At 38.8% G+C, this 25,238-nt stretch overlaps 1 long non-coding RNA gene across 2 annotated transcripts in view; it reads left to right on the top strand.

The window, feature by feature from the left end:
* Positions 1-22,626, top strand: part of LOC147916893 (uncharacterized) — a 73,711-nt gene extending 51,085 nt beyond the window's left edge. For both annotated transcript variants that reach the window (XR_015552513.1, XR_015552512.1), the window contains 2 exons: positions 18,023-18,104; positions 19,289-22,626. This is a non-coding gene — a long non-coding RNA (uncharacterized LOC147916893). The remainder of the gene's footprint in view (positions 1-18,022; positions 18,105-19,288) is intronic.
* Positions 22,627-25,238: the final 2,612 nt, after the last annotated feature.

Raw genomic sequence — 25,238 nt, 5'->3', positions numbered from 1 at the left:
TTTATTTGCTTGGGGCCTGAAGCAGCTCCTGAGAGAGAACCCTATCTATGGGAAGAAATAGTCTGGTGATGAAGAAAGCTTCCATTGTTGGAGGAGAGTGACAGTTCTGCATACAATGTGGAGCCTGCTACTTAGCTTTGTCTCTTAAGCCAACCCTTGAACGAGTTATTTATAAGGTCAGTGTAGCACAGAGGCGTAAAACAGAAAGAAACTTTGCAAGGGCTTTGTGCAATGGAGCAGTCTTTGGGTGTCCCTATGAAAGAGCTTGACCCAACAGGAGACAGGAATCCTCCCATTTTTCACAGTGATAGCTTACCACTTAGCACTTCAAGGTTCAAGTGCCTCTGCTGTAGTAGGAAACAGAAGACTTGGTAGTTCCTAGTGGACACTCAACTGGAAAAGGGCCTAGAGAAAAATGAGGACTCCTTCAGAATTTCTGTTCACAGTTATCCTGTGCAATATATTTGTAGTTTATAGGTTAGGCAAGATCCCTCCCTTTTATGTTTTTGTTGGCTCACTCAAGATACCTGTAAAATCCAAGCACACTATCATTCACTGTTCTTTCAAATTACCATGAAAACAAAAGACCTAATTTTCAGACAAACAGCTGAAGAGAGTTAGCAAGGGAAATGTAAATAGAACATGGATAATTAATACGTTTTTTGTTGTGCTCAATTTCTTCCCTGTTTGTTCACCCTAACTTCTTTTCTTTAAAGATATTTATGAAGTGCTAGGCAATTCAGTCCCTTCTCTCGGGAATATGTATTTTATATTCAAAATGGAGGATGGAGTTTTGCTGGGAGTGTCTTGAGTTCACTCTCCTGGGGTTTAGCCTGCTCTAAGAGAAGTGGGGCTCTTAAAGTATCACGAGCTGGTATATTTAGATGAATCATGTTGTGTCAATACGATGTTCATGGAGTTGGATTCTTAAGAAGCAAAGTAAGTTGTTCCCTTATAGGAAGCTGCCTCTGGTGGGAGGCAGGGGTTGCTTTTGTTATAAACAAAATGCAAGAAAAATGAGAGTGCAAAGAGAAAGCTGATAATTGAAATGTTTGAATGAGAGCTAAACGTTGTCTCTGAATAGGGATTTATTCATTGTGAGGCTGAAAATTAAAAAAAAAAGTCAAATGGGAAAAGAATTCAGGAATAAAAATGAAGACCTTGCATGTTAGTTAAAGAGCAAGGAGACTTATGCTTTCTCCTTTATTATAGGAAAGCCAGACTTGAGACTTGGTGATATGCAGATAATTGTGAGATGGGGAAATTTGGTAGGTTTAAGTGATGAAGAGGGGAAAATCAGCAGGCAGTAAAGAAATGGATATGCTGAATTCTGAGCAGTGTGAGTTGTGTGGGTGTGGGTGGGTGCAAGGAGCTCGGTAAAGGGCAGTCACAGAGCAAAAAATGGGATTTCTTAAGCACTCGACAGTTTCTAGTGACCCTCGGGGAAAGCTGTCAAAGGAAAACCAATGCTGGACAGTAGTTCATGTGGTAAAAATAGATTTTATTCCAGGATGACTGCAATAAGGGAAATGAGACCTCAGTATAGAACTGGGCTCAAGTCCAAATATAGCATGGGCATATGGGAGGTTATAGCCAAGGAGCAGGGTGAGCATCAGTGTATTGAAAATTACTAAAAGGAAACGTCAAGGGTGAGGCGAATTCTGGCTAAACTGATCTGAGAGAATTCTTGCTGAAGACAGACCAGGGTGACCAGACATAACCTAGGGGATTGTGGAGGATGAGGGTCCTGATTAGATATGGAGGATGGGGGATTCTTACTAAACTGACTTAGCAGGTTCTTGCTAAAACTGGATTTTTTGAGGAAATGCACAGAGAGGCCTAGGAGGAGGTTCAGGAGCCTGACTAAAATTTGGTCAAGCAAAGAATCTTTGTCAAAGCATTATATAAATGAATACATGTGTGGGTGGCTGGGCTAGGAGAGTGATACTCTGGCACTGGGTGTCACCAACTCCATTGTTGGAGTTGAAAGACTGAGTTAAAAGGGCAGTGGAGAACTCAAGAGTTGGTTTGTCATGGCCAAAGTTTGTTATTGCTGATATTCAACCAGGAGAAGGGTTGAGGAATTTCTTCAGCTGAATACTCCACAGAGAATATCTGCTTCCCTCTGCACATACCTCCCCAGGACCTGCCACTCTTGCCAAGTGCTTCTTATAGATTTTCTGAGGATCTCTAAGAACAATGACAGGGCTAGTGTTGGAGACTGAGGTCTGAGGAAGAGTTGCCCTGTGGTGGCAGAGTTTGATTGCTGTTTCTCACCAAAGTTGTGTTTGACAACCATGCATGCTTCAATAATATGGAAATAATCATAATTGTAGTTATCATATTGTCAATATAATGTGTTAAAAAGTTAACATATTAAGCATTTACAAGTCATGCTAAATAATAAAGTCACATGCATTTTCTTATTATATTGTTTGGGGTCCCAGGATAACACACTTTTGTGGGTCTTGTATCAAACAATGCCACCTTGTAAAGAGATTTTCTTTATTTGGTCACTAGACTGTCCTCTAAATTAGTTGAAAATTGTAGGTCCTAGGTCATAAATAGGTTCATAACAGCTTGTTATGACGCAGTCATTTGAATTTTGGTGCAGGTGATATGTTTGCAATGTGAAGGTGTGTTTAGCTTTCTGCAATATAATTTGGAAGAATTGCTGGATTAGTTGCGTGTAGATAAACATACCTTGCATGCTGGCCACAAATGAGAGTCAAGATTATCAGGCTATGCCCACAGGAGAGAAAGCTCCTTGGCTGTTTTTACAGAGCAGTCTGATGCGTGAACCCGTACTCTCTGGTCTGTTTTGATGCTAGAATCTTATACTGGAATTGTTGACCTTCCTTGACCACAGGAAGCTGACCAAGCCTCCTTTTATCCCCAGAAGCTTCTAAAAACTCTCTTTGTCTGCCATCCCTCATGCTCAGTAACTTGCCAATTTACCATCTTTCTTTGAGGTCCACTGCATTTCCGAGTACATTTTAGAATCAGCTTGCCAATTAAAAAAAACAACATAAAAAAACTGCCTAGATTTTGATTGCAAATGCATTGCTTCTATAGATCAATTTGCAATTTGGAAAGAATTGATAAATTAATTATATTTTGTCTTGAAATTCATGAACTTGGAATATCACTTTATTTAGATGTTTGTAAATTTCTCTAAGGAATAATTCATAGTATTTTTTTTTTTTGTGCCGAAGTCTTTCACATCTTTTGTTAGATTTATTACTAGATATATAACAATTTTTGATGCTGTTGTAAATTGTATTGCTTTTCTAATTTTGTTTTTTGATTGTTTATTGCAAAGTGATTTCAGAGACAACACAGTGCTTATAGATGTTAGACTGAGCCCAGCAAGAGTGAAGAGGCCTTTTTGAATACCCCAAATGTTCAGTTAGGACCCAAGAAAAAGCCCTAAGAGTAAGGAAGTTGATTATGGAAATATTGATCTTGTATCTAGAAACTTGCTAAATTAACTTATTAATTTCAGATTTTCTATATCCAACATCATGTCATTTGTAGTAATGACAATGTTACTTTCTTTCTCTCCAATTATTATGCTTTTAATTTCTTTATCTTACTTTATTGCACAGGCTAGAAGTTCTAGTAAAATGTTGAATAGCAGTGATTATAGCGAACATCTTTGTCTTATTCTAGACATTAGGGGAAAATTAAACAATAGTTTACCTTTGAGAATGATCTTAATTTTAGGTCTGTTGTAGATGCCTTTTATCCGGTGAATATGTTCTTACCTTTTTCTAGTGTGCTGAAAGCTTTTATCATAAATATGTGATGACATTTATCTAATTCTCTTTCATTGATAAGTGTTCCTGTTCATCTCTTATAATATTTCTTACCTTAAAGTCTAGTTTGCTGATATTAATGGAGTCACAGCATTTTATGCAGTGTTTATATGGTATATCTTATTCCATCATTTTACTTTCAACCTATCCTTGTCTTTATATTAAGATGTGTTTCTTATAAACAGTATAGAGTTGGGTCTGATTTTTCCTAGTCTGACAATATTTGTCTTTAAATTGGAGTGTTTATTCCATTTATACTTTACAAACTTGGGATTAATTACACCATCTTGCTATTATTTTTCTATTTGTCTCACTAATTATTTGATCTTCCTTTCCTACCTTCTTTTGTATTGATCATTATTTTTATTAATCCATTTTATCTCTTTTATAAGATTTTTTCCTCATTTATTTAATATTATTATTGTATTGGTTACCCTAGAAGTAAAAAATAAAAAATCCTAAACTTTTACTATGTAACATTAAATAGTACTATTGAGTTCTTAGCCTCTGTGGTACTTAGATCTTCATTTCTAGATTTGTTCCTTGCTAAAAGGAATTAGATCTCTTTGGAATTGCTTATTCCAGGTTTGGGATAGGGAGTAGAAAATGAGCCTAGAACATTTTATTGAAACAGAAAGCAAGGGAGTACTCAAAGATTAATGGGGCGTCATATCAAATGGATTAAGAGTTGATTTGAAGGGGCCCATACTGGTCAAATTTGAAATAATTTGAACCAAAATAATAAAAAGATGATGATGTTAGGAATGGTGAATTGAGATGAGAAATATGTAGGCTTTCATTGTACTATTCTTCTAAGTTTGTTGTGAGCATGAGCAATTTCAGTACTAGTTTATCATCTTTATCACTAATCTGGGCATATCATTCTGCACATCTTATCTTCCATGTCTCTCTCTTTTTTTTTTTTTTTTGTATTTTTAGGGACCAGTACAGTTCCTATTCCATAACATTTGAATCATAAAGAAAATGTGGCTGCAGACAATAGGAAGAATCTCTGCTATGACGGAAACTATTCTTTAAGATTACGTCCAATTGTGAAAGCAGAAATTTCCTGAGAAATCTGAAATTCTAAATGAGAGAAACCATACACTTTTAAACATCTTGCTGATTTCATTGCAAAATGCCTGGTATATGTTTTCCCTGTGGTCTCAGGATAGGAACATTTCCTGCTTTATTTATTAAGAGAAAAAAGATTTTTTATTATGAAAATTGGTCCCCAAATGGGACGAATGCTGATGAGTTACTACCCTAAAACAATACCAATAATAATCCCTGAAGTTTAACTTTCCAATTATCCAGGATTTTTCAAAGAAAAAATTAATTTTACCCAAAGACAAATGTGTTACTATTTAATAAAACAAAGCCAGATGACTGTGTCAGTGAAAAATAAGGAATTTACATAGAGCTCTTCTCTATTTGAACCATTGAACTGAATAGTGCTAACTCCCCAGACCTGAAAGGTGATGTGGATGAGGGAAAAAAATATTGGTTGAAAAAATATTTGGCTACTGAACTGTAAAATATACAATGAATCTGTGTTAGCAAGACAGACTAAACTCTTGTTCTTAGAATGGTTAACCTTGTCGCTGCTGATGGACTGTGGATATGTGTTAAACCAAATAGTCCAGGAATTTGGCAGTACTATATAGTAATTTATCTACCAAAAGGCCACTAATGGCCATGGAATGAATGTGTAATGCAACCATTGGTTTTTTCCTAAGTTGGTCCTCTTGGAGAATGGTTCTAGGCTAGGCACATGACTCAAACCAGTAGATTTAGGACTGGGCCTGGGATTTGCTTAAAAAAAAATGAGAAAGTAGTGTTTTTAGTAATCAGAATAGACTAGACTCTGCTGCAGGAACAAATAATCCCTGACAGCTTAATTTCTTGCTCACGTCAAGACCAGTTCAGGTTGGGCAGCCCTCTGCTATGTTGTGGATCTTCTGTCTGAAACATGGGGCCTCTAACAGATGCAGGCCTTTTTGTATTTTATGAACACCCTTCAAACAAGATAATTTACTGAGCTGTTTTGTAGGATTTTATTAGTTACCAACACCCCTGCCAGCTGCAGCATCTTTTTTGACAAGTTCCGGTTGTTCTCCCTTACTGTAGCACACTCTGAGTCCTGGTATTTTTGTACAGATTAGTCTTGTCATCTGCGCTAGATTGCACGCTACTTGAAAATAGAGTCCTGTATCCCCATAGTCATAAGCACAGTTTAGGGGATATAATAGTTTCTCAAACAAGATTTCTTGGTTATGTGATTCATTGGGTCTCAGAGGTATCTGACATTGCAGTATTTTTCACTTTGTGTTCTCAGATATTTTATACAAAAGCAACAACAAAACTCTTGAATTGTGTCTATAAATCTTCCTATTCTTTTTATATTTGTTACTAGCCAGTAAAGAAGCTAGGGACTAAGTTGTAATGTTTGAAGTCATGGACCTTCTCTGACCCCACAATCCATCTCTCCCTAAGTATCATACAGAATTGAACATTGGTAACTGATGGATGCTTCCCATCCTGCCTGTTCACATTACCACTGGTAACATAAGTTATGTTGAATATTTGATACTTTGCTACATTTCCACCCACTGCTTTGCCACATTTGTAGATTGAGGGCTGGTGTGCATAACTGGGTGTCCAAGATTGGTTTTTTGTTCTAGTGCCATCAATTGTTCTAGCGCCATCATCTTAGACACCAAGAGGTCTAAGCCTTTTGGGAGACAGTGTAACTGCTACCTGGGACCTAATCTGCTAATTGAGGAGCATCAGTAAGCAATGAGTTATCATGTAAAAACCAATTTTGTTCTACTTGGCATGCCTCCTAGAACCATCTTTCAGCAAGGAATTTCTAATCCATATTAAATTTGCATCTTAAAATAAATGAAAATGGAGAGCTATCGATCAATATAAATAAGAGAAGAATTGACTTAAAATAATTTTCACTCATTAACCTGAAATGTGCTCTCAGATGTAGTACAGTTTTATTGGTATTTCCCTCATCTTCAAGGAATTTTATTATTAGACATCTTGACAGCAAGAAAAAAAAGAGTCAAAGGGCATTATTTATCCTGCTGAGTCATCGAGGTACCCCATTGGATGCCTTTGTCTTGAGTTCTGGGCAAAGAGAAACCTGGTTCTCAGAAGCTGTTATGTGGAGCTGGGGTCTGTTTTGCCTGGCATGAAAGAAGTCCCAAAGTGGAGATCAACAAAGTGGTCAAATGGGGCAGCGTTGCCTTTCCAAAGAAAAATAAATGAGGAGCGGCCTAGGACGTGGAGCTAATGAGAAGCACGGGTTCTTTAAAAGGTCAAGATCCCTCGGTAAGAGAAAAATTTGTCTGCTGAAAGGGCTGTGGGTAACACTTCTCTCCAAACTCAGCCTAGATTTTCTCTCTTCTTTTCTCACTCAAATTAAAAATGAGTTTACTCAGCGAAGTTGTGTGGAATCACATCTGAAAATTCCCAGGACTTCACGAGTCCTTTCTCCTTTGCCTGAGCTCAGCAGTCCTGTTCTGCGTCAGTCCATTGCTGTCCTTCCCAAGGCCCTGTTGCTGCAGCACTGTTGCTGCCAGGAGTCCTTGTCACCACTGCTTCTTGGCAGGTCTTCCTGGGAGCTAGTGGTGCTTCCATTAATTTCAGAATGCAGAGACCTGACACAATCCATTAGTTTTGGAGTCACACGCTCTCCTGGCTTGGCCTGGTACTGTCTGAATTGTGTGCTTCCAATGTCGAGGTCAGGAGGACAACAGGTATGAAGTCAAAAGATGAGGAGAGAAGAAAGGAGGAAGATGAAGAAGAGGAGAAGGACATCCTCTAAAATTGAAAAATAGAGCCAAGAGCTGAGTACTTAAAGACCAGAGGAGATTGGAATTGAGATGTAAACAAGTGTCAAGAAGTCTAGACTTACCATGCTATTTAATCCAAAGAACTATTCTGGCCCAGGAAAGAATGATATGACGATGACAATGGTGATGATGATGATGATGATAACAGTAACATCTATTGAATGGTTATTATTGTCAAGGCACAGTTTTAAATTGTTTTGTATATATTATCTAATCTGCTCTTTTTAACAAATTTATGAAGTATATGCTATCAACCTGTGAGGAAACTGAGGCTCAGGAATGAGAAGTAGCTTGCCTAGGGTCACGCAGATAAGAAGCACAGAGCTCAGATTCAAACTTAATTCTAATTGATCTGTGGTATATGTCTAATTTTTTTCTCAATTGTTTTAAATATTGTGGTGGACACTGTAGGTACTCTGCTCAGATCCCCTCTGATCACGTTGACCGGTTCTGGGTGCATAGCTATTAACTTCTGTGTACTTCTGCTAAGAAACCACACCTGCAATTTTCTTTAGAGGACTACCCTTGGGCTACTGGGGCCTCTTTGACAACAACAAAAAGTGCTTAGTAATTTACAGCTCCCTCCATGGTGCCAAACCAATGACTAACTAGCCTAACAGTATGAAAGCCCAGCATCTTTGCATGAAGTTGGGACAATTCTTTTTTTTTTAAATTATTTTATTGAGGTCTTATTGGTTTTTAACATTGTGTAATTTCCGGTGTACATTATTACATGTCAGTTTTTGTATAGACTGCATTGTGCTCACCACCAATAGTCTGGTTTTTATCTATCGTCATACATATGTGCCCCTTTACCCCTTTCACCCACCCCCCAACCACCTTCCCATCTGGTAGCCACTAATCTGTTCTCCTTATCCATGTGTTTGTTTACTTTCCATATATGAGTGAAATCATACAGTATTTGTCTTTCCCTGTCTGGCTTATTTCACTTAACATGATACCCTCAAAGTCCATACATGTTGTTGCAAATGGCAAGATGTTGTCTTTTTTATTATGGCTGAGTAGTATTCCATTGTGTATATATACCACATCTTCTTTATGCATTCATCAGTTGATGGGCACTTGGGTTTCTTCTACATCTTGGCTATTGTGAATAATGCTGCAATGAACATAGGGGTGCATAGGTCTCTTTGTATTGTTGATTCCATGTTCTTTGGATGAATACCCAGTGGTGGGATAGCTGGATCTTATGGTATTTCTGTTTTTAATTTTTTGAGGAATCTCCATACTGTTTGTCATAGTGGCTGCACCAGTCTGCATTCCCACCAGCAGTGTATGAGTGTTCCCTTTTCTCCACATCCTCTCCAACATTTGGTATTCTTTGTCTTGTTAATTATAGCCATTCTGACAGGTGTAATGTGATATCTCATTGTAGTTTTGATTGCATTTCCCTAATAATTAGTGATGTTGGACAATTTTTAAACTGTGATAAACTACAGTGGAGTTGATCTCCAGAGCTCCTTATGGATCAAGCTGAGACTGGGACTTTGCCTGAATCATGCCTTTGCTTGGCTTCTTTCCTCTCCTTATTCTGCAACTCCCACTCTTTTTCTGGTTTCTCCTGGTAGGGTTTATTAATAAATAACGGGTGCACCAATCTTTGTCTTGGTGTCTGATTTGGGAAATCTGAATTAAGACAAATATCATTTGGTCTCACTCCAAATTTGACCTTTGAAAAGAGACAATTTTAATAATGATCATTATGTAATGTTAATTGTCAACATCTAATGCAGGAACCTTAGAAATTATCTCAATACTTTGGATTGACACCCTGGTTACCTCTGATTCATTCATTCATTCACTCATTCTTTCATAATTCATTCATTCATGGGTCAGCTACCAAGTGCCTGGCGTCATTCTAGATGCTCACAAATGCCCTTCATGTAGAGGGGAAAGAGCAACCTCCTCTAAGTGTGCTAACAGAATATGCCTGATGAGGGAAGAGAAAATAAGTAAAAAAGATTTAGTGAAATGAACTCCCTTAAGCCCCTGTGCAACCTTTCTATTATACCCAGCCTAATTTTTCTCAGGATCTAAGTTCAGAGGTTGGAACTCTTTTTCATGGCTGAACTGGTATAAGTCAGGGAGTTGGGGGCTGCAAGTGGTGGTGGCAGGATTGGGGTAGAAACTGACATTCACTAAAGGTTGGTTAAATGTGTTACATATAATAGTTCATGAACTACCCACTGGCTTCTGTAATTCTTAGAGGGTGATCATGGGAAGGTAATGGAAGCAAAATATCCCATCAATGCAAATGCTGATATTAAGATTAAACGTGGGAATGAGATTTCACCTGGGCTGGAATGCCTCTGTATATGAGATAGAATAGATTTCATGGAGGAAAGTGGATGAGCCCAGGATTTTGAACTTAGTTCTTTTCAAGCTAGTAGCACCTTGATATGGTTGCCCATGGACATTGCTCCTATCCAGTGGTTATTTTTTCCCCCATCTACTCGTTGTCTCACTTCTCCCATTTTCTTTATATACAAGAATTTGTATTATCTGCATATTCTGTCGTCTGTAATACAATCTCTCTCATTCAATAAACGTGGTCTGTTTTCCAGGGTCACAGACATAGTACCCATTTTAGCTGTAATATGCTGCTCTTCTTTCCTAATCACATTCTCCATCTTCTAATCCAGAATATGAACATATGCAATGTTTTACCAGGGATATGAAAACAAAATTCCAAACAATGGCATCACTATGTTGACTTAAATATAGTATCAAACATGGTTTTGGTTTCCTTTTTTTAAAAAGGAACCAATATGAAAAAGAGAAACCAATTTTGTGAGTGTCTGTGTATGATAGCAAAAGTTTTAACTGTTGTAGAAATAAATTTGAATGGAGACCGTTTAGGAATATCACACAAAGTATCTAGCATGAATCCTGGCACACGGGGCAGAATAAAAGTTAGTGTAGAAGAACCTCCAGTTGAGAAGACTCACAGATTCAGGTCTCCTGCCCTAAAAGAGATGTGTTCTTCCATTTTCTGATGGAAAACTGGGTTAGTAGGAATTTTTGTTTTTTCTTTTTCTCCTTTTTGTTTCAATGACTAAAACACAGTAACTTTTGCAAACAGGTTAGGACTGTCAAAGTACATAAAATCAAGCTACATATATTATGAAACAGCAATTGTCGTGGTTCTATTTGTTTTGTGATTGTGTAGAAAATCATAATATCAATAGCATAACTATAATAATGAATAAAGGCTGTGAATGCCCTCTCATAGAAACCATTCCAAGGTATACACCCCACATCAAAACAAATATAATTCACATACTATACAATTCATCTACTTAAAGTATACAATTCAGTGCTTTTTGGTATATTCACAGGATTATATAACCATCACCACAGTGTAGGTTTAAAACACTCTTATCCGCCCTAAAAGGAAACCTGTACCCATTAGCAATCAATCCCCTTTCTCCTCTGCAATAGCCTCCCAAGTCCTAAGCAACCACTAATACAATTTGTCTCTAAAATATGCCTATTCATATTTCACATAAATGGAATCATGGAATTTGTCTTTTGTGACTGGTTTCTTTTATTTCTTTCCCTTAGCATAATGTTTTCAAGGTTCACCAGTGTTTTAGCATATATCAGTACTTCATTCCTTTTTATTAACAAGTAGTATTCTATTGTATGGATATACCATATTTGTTTATCTATTCATCAGTTGTGAACATTTGGGTTTTTCTACTTTTTGGAAATTATGAATAATACTGCTGTAAACATTCATTTACAGGTTTTTGTGTGGGCGTGTTTTCATTTCTTTTGGGTATACATGTAGGAATGAAGTTGCTGGGTCCTATGTAACTCTATGTTTAACATTTTGAGGAACTGCCAAACAGTTTTCCAAAATGGCTGTACCATTTTGCATTTTCATGAGTAACGCAGGAAGGTGCTAATTTCTCCATATCCTCACCAGTACTTGCTATTGTCTCTCTTTTTTTGTTATAGTGTCCTAGTCATTGTGAACTGCTATCATATTGAAGTTTTTATTTGTATTTCCCTAATGACTAATGATGTTGAACTTCTTTTCATATGCTTATTGGCCATTTGTATATCTTCTTTGGAGAAATATCCATTCAAATTCTTTGTTCATTTTTTAATTGGGTTATTTGCCTTTTTATTATTGAGTTGTAAGAGTTCATTATATATTCTGGAAACAAGTCCCTTATTGGATATATGATTTGAAAATATTTTCTCACATTCTGTGCTTCTGGTGTTGTATCTAAGAAATCATTGCCCAACCAAGGTCATGATGTTTTACTCCTATGTTTTATTCTAAGTGTTTTTTAGTTTTAGCTCTTACTTTTAGGCCTCTGAACTATTATGAGCTAGTTTTTTAGTATGTTGTGAGGTGGAAGTTTAACTTCATTCTTTTTAATGGGGCTATCCAGTGGTACCAGCACAATTTGTTGAAAAGATCATTCATTCCCCATTGAATTGTCTTGGCACCCTTGTAAAAAAATCAGTTGACCACAAATGCATGGGTTTATTTCTGGACTCTAAATTCTATTCCATTGATCTGTGTGTCTCTTTTATGCCAGTATCACACCATCTTGATTACTGTAGTTTTGAAATTGAGAAGTATGAGTCATCCATCTTTGTTCTCTTTCGAGATTGTTTTGGCTATTCTGGGTTCTTTGTATTTCTATATGAATGTTATGATCAGCTTGTCAATTTCTGCAAAAATGGAAGCTGGAATTTTGATAGGTATTATGTTGAATCTGTAGGTCAATATAGGGAGTATCGCCGTCTTAACAATATTGTCTTCCAATCCATGAACATGGAATGTCTTTCCATTTATTTATGTCTCCTTTAGTTAGTTTCAACAATATTTTGTAGTGTTCAGTGTACAAGTCTCGCACTTCTTTTTGTTAAATTTATACCTAAATATTTTATTCTTTTTGATACTATTGTAAATGGAAATTGTTTTCTTAATTTCATTTTCAAAATGTTCATTGCTAGTGTGTAGAAACACAACTGATTTTTATGCGTTGATCTTGTATCCTACAACCTTTCTGGACCTGTTAGTTTATTGGTATTAATTAGTTTTTATTAGTACTTATTTTACTATTATTAGTGTTAATTTTTTTAGTTAATTTACATATGTATATATGATCAGATTGTATGCAAATAGAGGTAATTTTACTTCTTGCTTTACAATCTGGATGTCTTTTGTTTCTTTTTGTCTTTTTGTTTCTTTATCTTGCCCCATTTCCCTGGTAGAACCTCCAGCACAATGTTAAATAGAAGTGGTAAATGTGGACATCCGTGAATGGCTCCTGATGTTAGGGGGAAATTATTATGCATTCACCATTAAATATGATGTTCACTGTTTTACATAGATGTCCCTTTTTCAGGTTAAGTTCCTTTCTATTCCTAGTTTGTTGAGTATTATTATCATGAAATAGTGTAGGATTTTATAAAAAATTTTTGCATCAATTGATATGATCATATGGTTGTTGTCCTTTATTCTATTAATAAGGTGTGTTACATTAATTGATTTACATATTTTTAAGCCAACTATGCACTTCTTGGATAAATTCCATTTGGTCATGGTGGATAATCCTTTTTGTATGTTGCTGGATTTGTTTTTATAGTACTTTGTTGAGAAATTTTGAATCTGTATTCCTAAAGCATATTGGTTTGTATTTTTTTCTTCTTGTGATATCTTTGTTTGGTGTTTGTATCAAGGTAATACAGTCCTCATAGAATGAGTTGGGAAGTGTTTCTTCCTCTTCAATTTTTTAGAAAATTTGTGAAATGTTGGTATCAATTCTCCTTTGAATATTTGATAAAATTCATCAGTGAAGCCATCTAGGCCTGGACTTTTCTTTGTGGTAAGTTCTTAAATTAGTAATTGATCTCCTCACTTGTTATAGGTCAATTCCAATTGTCTAATTCCTCTTGAGTCAGATTTGGTAATTTGGTCTTTCTAAGAATATGTTAGTTTCGTCTAAGTTATCTAATTTGTTGACATACTGTTATTCATAGTAACCCCTCATAGTATATTTTATTTCTGTAAGGTCAATACCCTCTTCATTCCTGAGTTTTGTAATTTGACTCTTCTCTCTTTCTCTTTTATTTTGTTGGTCAGTCCAGTGCAAAGATTTGTCAATTTTGTTGATCTCTTCAATGAACCAATTTGTGGTTTTATTGATTTTTCTCTATTATTTTTCTTTTTATTTTAATTTGTTTTTTTTGTTGAGGAAGATCAGCTCTGAGCTAACATCCATGTTAATCCTCCTCTTTTTGCTGAGGAAGGCCAGCTCTGAGCTAACATCTATTGCCAATCCTCCTCCTTTTTTTTCCTTTTTCTCCCCAAAGCCCCAGTAGATAGTTGTATGTCATAGTTGCACATCCTTCTAGTTGCTGTGCGTGAGACGCAGCCTCAGCATGGCCGGAGAAGCCGTGCGTCGGTGCGCACCCTGGATCTGAAGCTGGGCCACCAGTAACAGAGCGCAAGCACTTAACCGCTAAGCCACGGGGCTGGCCCTATTTTTCTATTCTCTATTTTGGTTATTTCTACTCTAGTCTTCATTATATTCCTTCCTTCAGCTTTATTTGAGTTTAGTTTTCTCTGAATAAGAGATGGTTCAGATTGCCCATCCCCTCAATGTGGCTTCCTTCTTTGAATTTGGACTCCTTTTCATTGAGGTCTTCTTCTGATGGAGTCTATGGGATCAAGACTGTAAGAAAGAAGTGTGTTGGGCTGGGCATCAGATCCCAGCATTGACAGATATCTACCTATTACCTTGCTGCAGTGGGATTTCATTACTCAATATGTTCTTGTTTATCTTTTTTTTCCCCAAATAATCCTATCTAAGATTAATAGCTGAATGGGATTGCTAAACTAAAAAATGTTTGGGAATAGTGAAGGATAAAAAGAAATCCATTTATAGAGTTATTGTTCACTATGATAAGAAATGAGATTCATGTAATGCATGATTTCATGGCTCCTTCATTCAACATATGCTTGATGAGTATTTGATAATGTTTCAGGCACTCAGTTGGGTGCTATAGGAGCTAGGAAGGAGAATAAGGTTGAGTGCCTTCTGACCATAAGGGCCTTTAGATCAAGTAAGAAGAGAAAGGACACATCACTTTAAACACAATAACAATGGATATGTGTTAAGAAAGTTATGTATAGTATGCAGAATGGTGGAAACCTATAGCAGCCTGAAGAATTTAGGAAGCTTTTACATTGCAAATAGATCTTGGAGAATGACTAGGAATTACTGAGAAAGAGGTATGATGTTTCAGGCTGAGGCAATGACATCTCCATGGCTCCACAATGAACTTTCATCATTTGAGAACTTGGAGTACTTTTTGGGAACAAGTTATGGTATGTGGTATGGTTTATTATAATTTGACTATCGTAAGAGGACATCACAGGAGGAAGAATCCTGCAGATGGTTGTGATTACGAGGTGAGTTCTCAAACTGCTGTTCAATTTCCTGCTATAGAGATCTCATTGCTGGCTATCCAGATATGCTCTTCATTAAATTTATTCAGCTTCCTATCTGATTTGCTCCTTCAGTTTAGAGGCCTAATTTTTTTCCCTTCTGTCCCAGGTTTAATTTGGTATTTATTTCCTGTTTTGGCTTTAGTCTGCTCTCCTTCTGCAGCGGAAATTTCTCAGGTGCATAACAATCAGTTGGGATCTGAGCCCAGCATCAGGTACTCCAGCATTCCATCCCCAAGGGCAGCTCTGTGGGAGTCATTTTAAAAGAGGGTCAGTGAGACTGAGACGGTAGGTGTGTGGGAGTTTGGGAGGATTGAGGAAAGAGTACACTGGATTTTTCTGCAAGACTTAAAGTATTTGTTTGTTTCTTTTGTTTTCAAATTGTATTCTTTAGAGAACTAGGGATCTTTAGAGGTATCTCAGGGCTCACTACCTGGGACACGGGGAAGTTGAGTGGGTGCAGTTTTACTGCTCTCTTCTCGATCACCTTCTTCTTCCCTCTTTCTTTCTACATTCACTTTCATACCTTGAGACTTGCATAATATTTCAGTTTTATACATTGAGAGTCTACATAATATTTGACAAAAAAACATTAAAAAGACTCGTGCTGGAGAAAGAAAAAGATAAAATTATAACCTTCAGTAATGAAGAACCCTAAGGATTTTTGAGGCAGACATATGACTTTCCTAGTTTGAGTTTAGAAGATTACACTGGTGCCAGGATGGAGGATAGCCTGGAGGAGGAAGAAGGAACTAGAAGTGGGCGGGTTGCTGAAAGAGTCCAGGCAAGGAGTGACACAAACCTGAACTAACGCTGTGGAAGTTAGAATGGAGAGCAATGTGACAGAGTCAAGAGACATTTCAGAGGTAGTATAGACATGATTTAGATTGATAAATTGATTATATTTAGAGCCAGCAGCAGAAGGCTACCATTTTTAGCTTTGGCTCTCATAACTGGGAACTCCAACAGGTGGGTATGTCTTCAGGAATAGCTGGTTTAGATAACGGCTTTAAGTTCTTTTCTTTTTTCATCTCTTGACTTTTCTTCCTCCTAAGCTGGTTTTCTTCTTGAGAAACCTCCCCATTAGGCAGTGAGATGAATATGTAGGCTTAAAAATTCATTACTTCAGTGGAAGAGTGCAATTCTTTTGCCACCAGTGTCCATGTCAGTTCAACTAAGGGACTCTTATTGGCCCTGCTTGGGTCATGTGCCCACCTGGACCAATTACTGAATCAAAGGATTTATCTTCCTAGTTAACTTTGGATGTGAAAAGAATCAAATGCCAAGATTACCAGAGTGAAAATTGTGCATCTTCCAGAGAAAGAAATTATGCTTCTTTCAGGTGTGAGCTAAGTTTTATTTCAGTCTCAGAGCTGTTGCTCATTTTTCAGATGTCAGTGACAATTCAAGATAGGAGAAAGAGAGAATTAGACTTATTCTAGATATGGATAAGCAGCACAAATGGGCAGCAAGAGAGGAGAGGTTAATAGGGGGTTTAATGCTTGAAGGCCTGTGGGTCACTTTCCAGGACAAACCTGTCAGACCATGGACAAGTAGGCAGACAGTGAATTCACTTAACTTCATTGTTTGGAGAGCTAGCAGACAGATCATGAGGAGTGTACAGGACACAGCGCAAAGTTTTGACTTCATTCCAAGTCAGGGAAGCTGGAGTGACATGATCTATGTGTTAAAGTTTTCTCTGGATATTGTATAGAGAGCTGGGAGGCCATAATACTCATTGCTGTGAGAGTTCCCTGCCACCATGTACCTTTGGAACCCAGGTATGTGCATGTGTATGTCTAGGTGTTTGGGGTGGAAAGTCTAATTAATGAAAGTGATACAGGAGCCCTCACCCCAGCCCCTGGAAAGAACGGGACTCTAATAGTGTTTTAGTATTAGAAGAAACAATAATTGCTGGCTTTGGCTCTTTCTATTTGATTTAATACCTCATATAACAAGGCAACACCATACCAAAGGCAATGACATTCTACTGTCCCATCAGGCAGGGTTGGGAGTAGTTGTTTGAGGTGACCACCATCAGCAGTGTCTCCCTGAAGTCACCCACTTAGGTGACTGTGGTCAGGAAGAGAAGATAGAGGCCTGTGTGAGTTATCACTCTACTCTGCACTCACATGCCTTCCTCCTTTCTTCCCCCAGGCTCTGATTTAGAAATATACCTCTTTTACCCATGAGGGCTATGGACAACACTGATGACAGCTGCCTTTGGATGCTTTGACTTCTAAAGAGCAGCATAGAATCTTGTATTTATTTCCTTTTATTTACTGTAGTCAAAATAGCATGCCCAGGGGAAATGAGACATGCAGTAACAGAGCCCTTTGAGTGACAGATACCATCTGGACTTCCTTTAGAGTAATGTAAACAGAGCTCCAACTTCTTCTGCATTCCATGAAAGAGGGAGCCACATTTGAATTTTTGCCATGTTATCTACCGGCTCATCATCTAAGAGATAGCAAGATGTAAAATAGAAATGGAGGGCTACATCTTTTGGAATAAGGAAACCCTACAGGGAAAGCAAGTGATTTAAAAGAGAACCAACATTGAAAAATTGCAGAATCACCCTGGGGCTGGAAATTTACGGATATAGGAGAAGAGAGCAATGAATATGTGAGTGGGTTTATATTTTGAACTCTTCAAGACGCACATATACTAAATTTCCAGACCTCTTTTTGGTGTCATGCAAATCTCAAGGCTTCTTTTTGGTGTGGACAAAAAAGTCATACAGAACGGCCTTAGGGAAGAAATAGAGAAAAAGAGCATAGATGCTGGGCACATTTTTATGCGTAAGATGATGAATTTTCCTGTGAAATGTTGATTAACAGATGGAGACGATGTCACAATCAAGTCACAGAAGCACAGAAACTAATAGCTGTGGAATATTCTGATGCTGGCCATTGAAGTCTGGTAAGTCGTGTTTTACATTGCCTTTCAAGACACAACTTATCCAAGGCCACATGGATATATTCATAAGGGACATTATTATTGGAATAGTTCGTGGACTGTCACGTGTGGAGGAAGAGGGCTGGCTCAACTCATACCTGAAAGCCCTTTGCAATGATTTTTGTAATTAGACATTATTTTGGTACTATGTTTTAAAAATATGGTATTTACTCAGTATTATAATTAATATATACAGCCTCTCCAAATGAAATCAGAGGAGTTTTTATGTGGAGACACTGTTTTATAGGTCCTGTAAGGCACACCATCAGACAGGTAGTGAATGTTTATATTTTTATAGAAATATTGATCTATATGCTGCAATTATTTTTATATTCACAACCCCTTCTCATTTCTTCACTCCCTAAACACATTTCTTACATCTTTCCCTCAATATTATGATTTTTTGTCCTTTGGCCATTTGAAAAGACTTTAATTTTTCTTCAGTGTTATCAAACAGATCAATACTTCTAAGTCAGTGACTCCAAAATTTCTTTGTATCATGCAGTCTTATAATTTCTGTGTGGTAAGGAATTTTTAAACACTGTTATTTTCTGAATGGTCTTTTATCATGGAGACCACAGAGTAACAGAAACAAAGAAAGATGAGTTAGAAAGCAAAGGCAGGTGTCCATTGGATGGAGACGTGAGATGAAGGGAATCTCTGGAGGCTGGTTGTGGACCAGAGAGAGAGTCTCAGTGGATACTACATGTGTCAAACAGAGGATTCCTCCTGCCTTTTGTTCAGTTTACCTCAAGAGCCAAGGGCATTTCTTTGCTTACATGGTTTATGACGAGAGATAGGGGTGACGAGGAGAACAAGGACAGACATCCACTTGTCTGTAACCACCATTTACAGAGAATGTGGTATGTGCCAGGCCCCTGGTAAGCCTTGTGCAAGCCTAATGTTATTTAATATTCACCACAACCCTAAGAGGGGGGTACTGTTGTCACTTACATCCTACAGATGAAGAAACTGAAGCTTAGATAAATTAAGTGCCCCAAATTTTGCATCTCCAGAATGGCAAGGGTGGCATTTGGTTTTATGTGACTAGAAATATCTTAATTCTTATGGTGTATATCTAAGAGATTATTATTATTAAGCTAAATTCTTAGAAGGTTGGATCCAAACAGTGACTCTTGCATTTCTAGACTGAAGACTTTCTACAGGAAGCGGGGAGCAGCATTCCAATTTTTGAGAGCCTCTGCTTGCCGTCAGCTGTGAGTGCCCATACAATGAACCAAGCATCCTCCAAGTGGACCCCTGCTTTGAAACTTAGAGATGTATATTGCAAAGCAACAGTGAAAGAGCCAGGGATAAAAAAAAAACAAACCAGCAGTTATGAAACAGAAAGGGAGAAAAAGTTTGTAAATCTCTATTAAAGTCATCAAATGTCTCTTGCTTAAGGTTGAAAAACTTACAGCATGCCAGAATACTGCAATATTACAAATGAGTGCCAATAGTCATCCATTTTCTCCTTTTGTCATGTTTATGCCTGGGGATTTAATATTTGATCATTTTTCTTTTAGTGGTCTTAAATAAATGGACAAGCTGTTGAGAACCGTAGCACCTACAGATGTGAAATTTACAAAAAGAGAGAGTGAGATAAAGTTTAGAGTCTGGAGCTTTGATTTCCATTTTCCATGCATACTACATCATTGAAGTCAATTTGGCAGAAAAGGCATTGATTTATAGCTGAGGACAAGGAAATCTGTCAGGAAAGTGAATGCAGCCCTTGAATCCATCTTGGAAGAAGAAAGGCACAAAGGAGGAGAGGTTCCAAAGGGAAGCCCCTGTCCAGGGTGTGTATTTGTAAATCAGGAAGTGTTGGGGCCAGATTTATCCAGCACACACTTAACTGAGCTGATAGAGATATCTTCTTTAAAGATAATCGTGTGTAAATCTTTGGGTGGTAGGGAAGGATTTATGGATCATAGTTTCTTTTCTCTTCCTTTTCTAAGATTCTCATCATCAATCTCTTCCAATAATTAGATCACTGAGTCTCAAAATCCTCCAGGTGATTCTGATGCGATGGTCTTTGAATGGCTTTTTGAGGAAATCAAATCATATGATTTTGACCCCTCTCTTCCTCCATAGCCTTAGAGCTACAGTTAGAATTTAGTTTGCCTGTCTAAGAAAACTCTAGGCTCAACAGAGTGGCTTGTGCTAGGTGTACTTTCCTTCACTTGGGACTCATGAAGAGTAATTTGGGACTGTCACTAAGTCAGTTATTGGAGTTTGGCAACTGTGAGAATATGGGGGGAATTCTCTGCAACCTCAAGAGATTAGGAATAGGTCCTTTTTTTGGCCAGAGAGCTCAACCAAACCAAAGTAGAGACAAGATTCTCTGTCCCTGCTGGGGCACAGGAGAAGGAGTTAAGGAGTCAGATGGCAGGGGGCTCAGACCTGGAGCTCTGAAAGGCCGATTGCAACACAGTATCGAATACTATTGGGCTCTCATTAGAGCCATACAGCTTTGGAGGGGCCTAATTTGAAAATGACGCTATTTTCTAGCTATTTGAAGGTGACAGCTCTTTCGTGTATTTCCAGGTATGTTCCAAATTCAGATGTTCTGCATATATGACCAAATGCATGATTCAGTTGCATTTTCTTACATTAAACATACATTAGTGGAGGCTTCCTGCATTGTTAGGCAAGTTTATGTGGATCATTTCACTTATTATTCACAGAAGCGCTGGGAGGTGTGCACTCCTGTTGTCACCATTTTACAGATGAGGAAAATGAGAATCAGAGAAGGTACCTATATGTCCACGTTCACACAGCTGATAATTGAGAGAGCTGAGGACTGGGATTCAGGCCTTTATGATGCCTCTATGTTAGATTTGAGGGCCAGAAGACTCTGGGACCACAGCTTCTGTACCAGGTGGTCAGCTCTCACCTCCTGGGCCTGGCCCGGTTCTACAGACACTCAGTAACCAGATACTTTGGCCAGGCCAAGTGTTGGCTCTCTGATTAATTTATTAAACTTGACTTCTCCCACCTGAAACATGTGCAAACCTCACATAAGGACACCAGCCCACATGCCCCCAAGTCCAGGAAAGTAAACTTGGAATCCATTTCCAACTTTAATATCAAAAGCATTCAGGTTACTTTCCATAATAGGAATCGTGGCTGCAGCAGGAGATGAAGATAACATTTTACCATTTTATTCATTAGAAATTGATGTAGGGTTAGAGGAGGGGGATGGAGAAGAGAGGAGGCTTGTAAATACATAAGTACACACACACATATGTATAAACACACGCATATGTAGTCAGTTGTTATTTTAAGTTTATAGTGGGTCCTTTCATTCTCAGGTAAAATAGTTTGGGGCTTAATGGGAGCTGAAGGTGTGAACTCATGTAAGCTTTGGATTAGTTTCCATTGCCCAATGCTCTCCCCCAGTTTTGTAAATTGGGAGTGATAGTCTTGTATCTCACTACAAGCATCAGCGTCCTCCACCGTGACACAGCAAGCTTTCCTGGGGCCCTCAGTTAAGCAGAAACACTTGCCTGACTCATCCTTTCCTCTACTCATTCATTAATTGTGGTGGCCATGCTTCTTTCTGGGATAACAATGTGATTAGAAGGTGCTGCTGCAGGGTTTCTTAGAGTGGGGTCTATCGACCACCTGCATAAGCCCCATTAGGGAAATTTATTAAAGTGCAGATTCGTGGGCTTCACCCACAGAGATTTTGGTTCAACAGGTCAGGGGTGAGGCCCAGGAATCTTTTTAAAATAAGTGCCCCAGGGGATTCTGACTCAGGCATTTTGATACTGCATCTTGAGAAACACTGGTGTTTATAGATGAACTCACCATAAAAGATGGCCTCTGACCTTTTCACAAATGTTTGCATTTAAAAAAATTACACAGATATACAGATGGCCAGTAGACACATGAAAAGATGTTCAACATCACTAATCATCAGGGAAATGCAAATCAAAACAATACTAAGATATCACCTCACACCCGTTAGAATGGCTATAATCACCAAGACAAAAAACAACAAATGTTGGAGAGGATGTGGAGAAACAGGAACCCTCATACACAGCTGGTGGGAATGCAAATTGGTGCAGCCTCTATGGAAAACGGCATGGAGATTCCTCAAAGAACTAAAAATAGAGATGCCCTATGATCCAGCCATCCCACTACTGGGAATCTATCCAACGAACCTGAAATCAACAATCCAAAGAGGCTTATGCACCCCTATGTTCATTGCAGCATTATTCACCATAGCCAAGAAGTGGAAGCAACCTAAATGTCCCTCAACTGATGATTGGATCAAGAAGATGTGGTATATATATACAATGGAATACTACTCAACCATAAAAAAAGACAAAATCGTCCCATTTGCAACAACATGGATAGGCCTGGAGGGTATTATGTTAAGTGAAAAAAGCCAGAAAGAGAAAGACAAACACCGTATGATCTCACGCATATGTGGAATATAAACCAACACATGGACAGAGAAAACTGTATTGTGGTTACCAGGGGCAATAGGGGTGTGGGGTGGGCACAAGGGGTGAAGGGAGACATATATATGGTGATGGACAAACAAATGTACAACCAAAATGTACAACCAAAAATTTCACAATGTTATAAACTATTAAAACATCAATTAAAAAAATAAAATATAAAAAAGAATTGAGAAAAAAAATTACACAGAGAAAATATTATTGTGTTATATACATTATCAAACTGAATGGACCTTTAATCATTCTCTTCTCTTTTATCCTTTTTTAAAGTCATATTTTACCTTCTAGTTTCAGTCTTATGCCTCATACATTTTTTCTCCTTGTAGTCGTATGTGCCTTGCGTGTTGAGACTATTTGTCTTTTCAAAGCATATGCGTGTCTTGTTCTTATCATTGGGTCCTCATGAGAGCTGAACTAAGAGAGGCTGTTTTCAGCTGAGGACACTGAGGCACAGAGACATTAGGGGACTTGTCTCTGTGATTTATGGTCGGAGCTATTGATCTCAGTTCTGATTCCAGAGGTACTTCCGGCACTTGATTTGAGACACGGTCTGCCTTAAAGCTTGGTCTTGTTTGTCCATGGTGGATAGAGACCTTCAGAAGTCACCTGGAATTTTCTCCTGTTCCCAGAACATCTATAACAGGCCAGCTGAAGAAGGGTGTCACCTCTTAGGCTCCTTGGGAAGGGGCCTTATAGTCAGGTGGTCTCCAGAGACATTTCCCTGCAAGAGGCCACCAACTGTTCTCTGACATCTCCAGCCAAATCCGAGGCACCTCAGGTTTGGGACAGGCTTCTCTGAGGTCTTTCTAGAGCAATTGGATCTCTCTCCATGGGTATAATCAATTGCTCCATCCCTTATGCAGGCTGGCCCTGATTTTCACCCCTCTGCTGGGTGCAAGGTCATACTTGTGGCCACTCAGAGCTGGAGCTGTGGCCAGGACGTGACTCTCTTGAGGTAGACTGTGGAGTAAAAAGAACCATGGGAGGAGTCAGAAGACCTGGCTTTGCATTCTGCATCTGGCTTTGTGACCTTAGACAAGTGACTTAACCTCTCTGAGCTTTGGTTTCTTCATCTGTGAAATAAGGATAATAATGTGTAACTCGTGGGACCTGAGTGTCTATTGTGAAGCAGCAATTGGCCTTGTTGATCAGGGTGGATGTTCAGGGAGTGCTGGTTCCCTCACTCTTTCTGTCCCATTTTGGGGCCTGGTTCTTCTCAGGTCTAGTGTGACAACAAGAACTCTTCTCTCCAACTGCTATGATATAATGTCTCTTTAGAGCTGTAAAGTAGCACCCTGCTGCTGAGTATTTGACATTAGCAGGCAACTCTATTTTAATTTTAGGGGCATCTATAATGTCGGTAAGAGGTTTTCTGGAATATATTTCTGCGTACCCAAAGGAACAGCCGTGGCCTTTGGTGCTATTTCTTCTGCTGCCCCTAGTGGTCCCAGACTCAGCTCTCAGAAGCCCAGGGGCTGGACGGAGATTCTGCACCATCTCCTGGGGATGACGCTCACTCAGGGCCCAGTCCAGCCTGGGCCTTGAAGACTGGCTTCCTCCTTCAAGGAGGTGCCCCTGACACTGGAAGGAACTTCCTGGCCCCATCAACAAAGTCCAAGAGGGTTCTGGGACTGAACCAAAGAGAACTTCTCGGTTGGTGAGGGAGACGATGGTGGTGATGCCAAATCCATGCAGCCAGATGGGCTGCTGAGCCTTTTCTCGAGGCAGTTCCTTGCTGCCAAAATGAAAGAAGAGGGGCAGGTATCTTTTAAATTATATTTCAGAAAGCCTCTTATTGGCACAAATGTCCTTACATTGAAAATAGAATTGCCTGTTAATATCTAAGATTAAACTCCATTACTCTTGAATCTCTGAAGTATAAGCAATTTGGCTCTGCTTTTAAGATCAGCATAGACTGCAGAATTTCTGTGGGTGTTTGCTGTTTTGGGACTTTTTGAGCCTGAGAAGGTTATTAGTAGAAACACTTTACAGTTAAATCATTTGCTTCCCATCACTCAAAAATAAGGCAGGAGGAAATGAAAATGTCATATCACTGTTCTGTGTTTCAAAACAGAACTGAAAAAAGTTCCAAGATGAGAAAGCTCTGTGTGAGATTCTGTTGCAGATAAGGAATGTCAGGGGCTGGAGACGGGGTGTGGCTCCTCCTGCCCCTGCGGCTCTGAGGCCTGCTTTTCCTGACTGTGCACTCCGCTCAGGAAGGGATAATGTACAGCCACAAACACAGCCCCTACACCCATCAAAGGGCAGACACCCCAAGCAAGAGGCTCGTGCTGCTGCATATTCATGGATGCCAATCAGGCCCCAAACTACAGCTCTTGACTCTGAGATTTTAGATCTGGGAATTATCTGAGCTTCTTTCAATTTCCTGCGGGTTATATTAGCTAAGAGGGAGATGGCAAATAGACAGTGAGCGCCTGAAGATCCCTTTCCTCCTGCCTATTTGAGAGATGGATGCTTTTTAGAGAGACGACTCCACTCGCAGCCTTTTGGGTCTGGGGCAGTACAGGGCTTCAGCAGTGGAAGGCAGCTGGGTGAGGCCCCAGCACCCTTGGATGTAAGAGCCGGAGTCTGGCTATTTTATTCATTACTCTGTCTCCAGCTACCA

This window comes from Ceratotherium simum, chromosome 6 (genome assembly GCF_057802395.1).
Source record: "Ceratotherium simum simum isolate JZ-2026a chromosome 6, ASM5780239v1, whole genome shotgun sequence".
NCBI lineage: Eukaryota > Metazoa > Chordata > Mammalia > Perissodactyla > Rhinocerotidae > Ceratotherium > Ceratotherium simum.
This window is presented reverse-complemented; position numbering and strand designations above follow the sequence as displayed.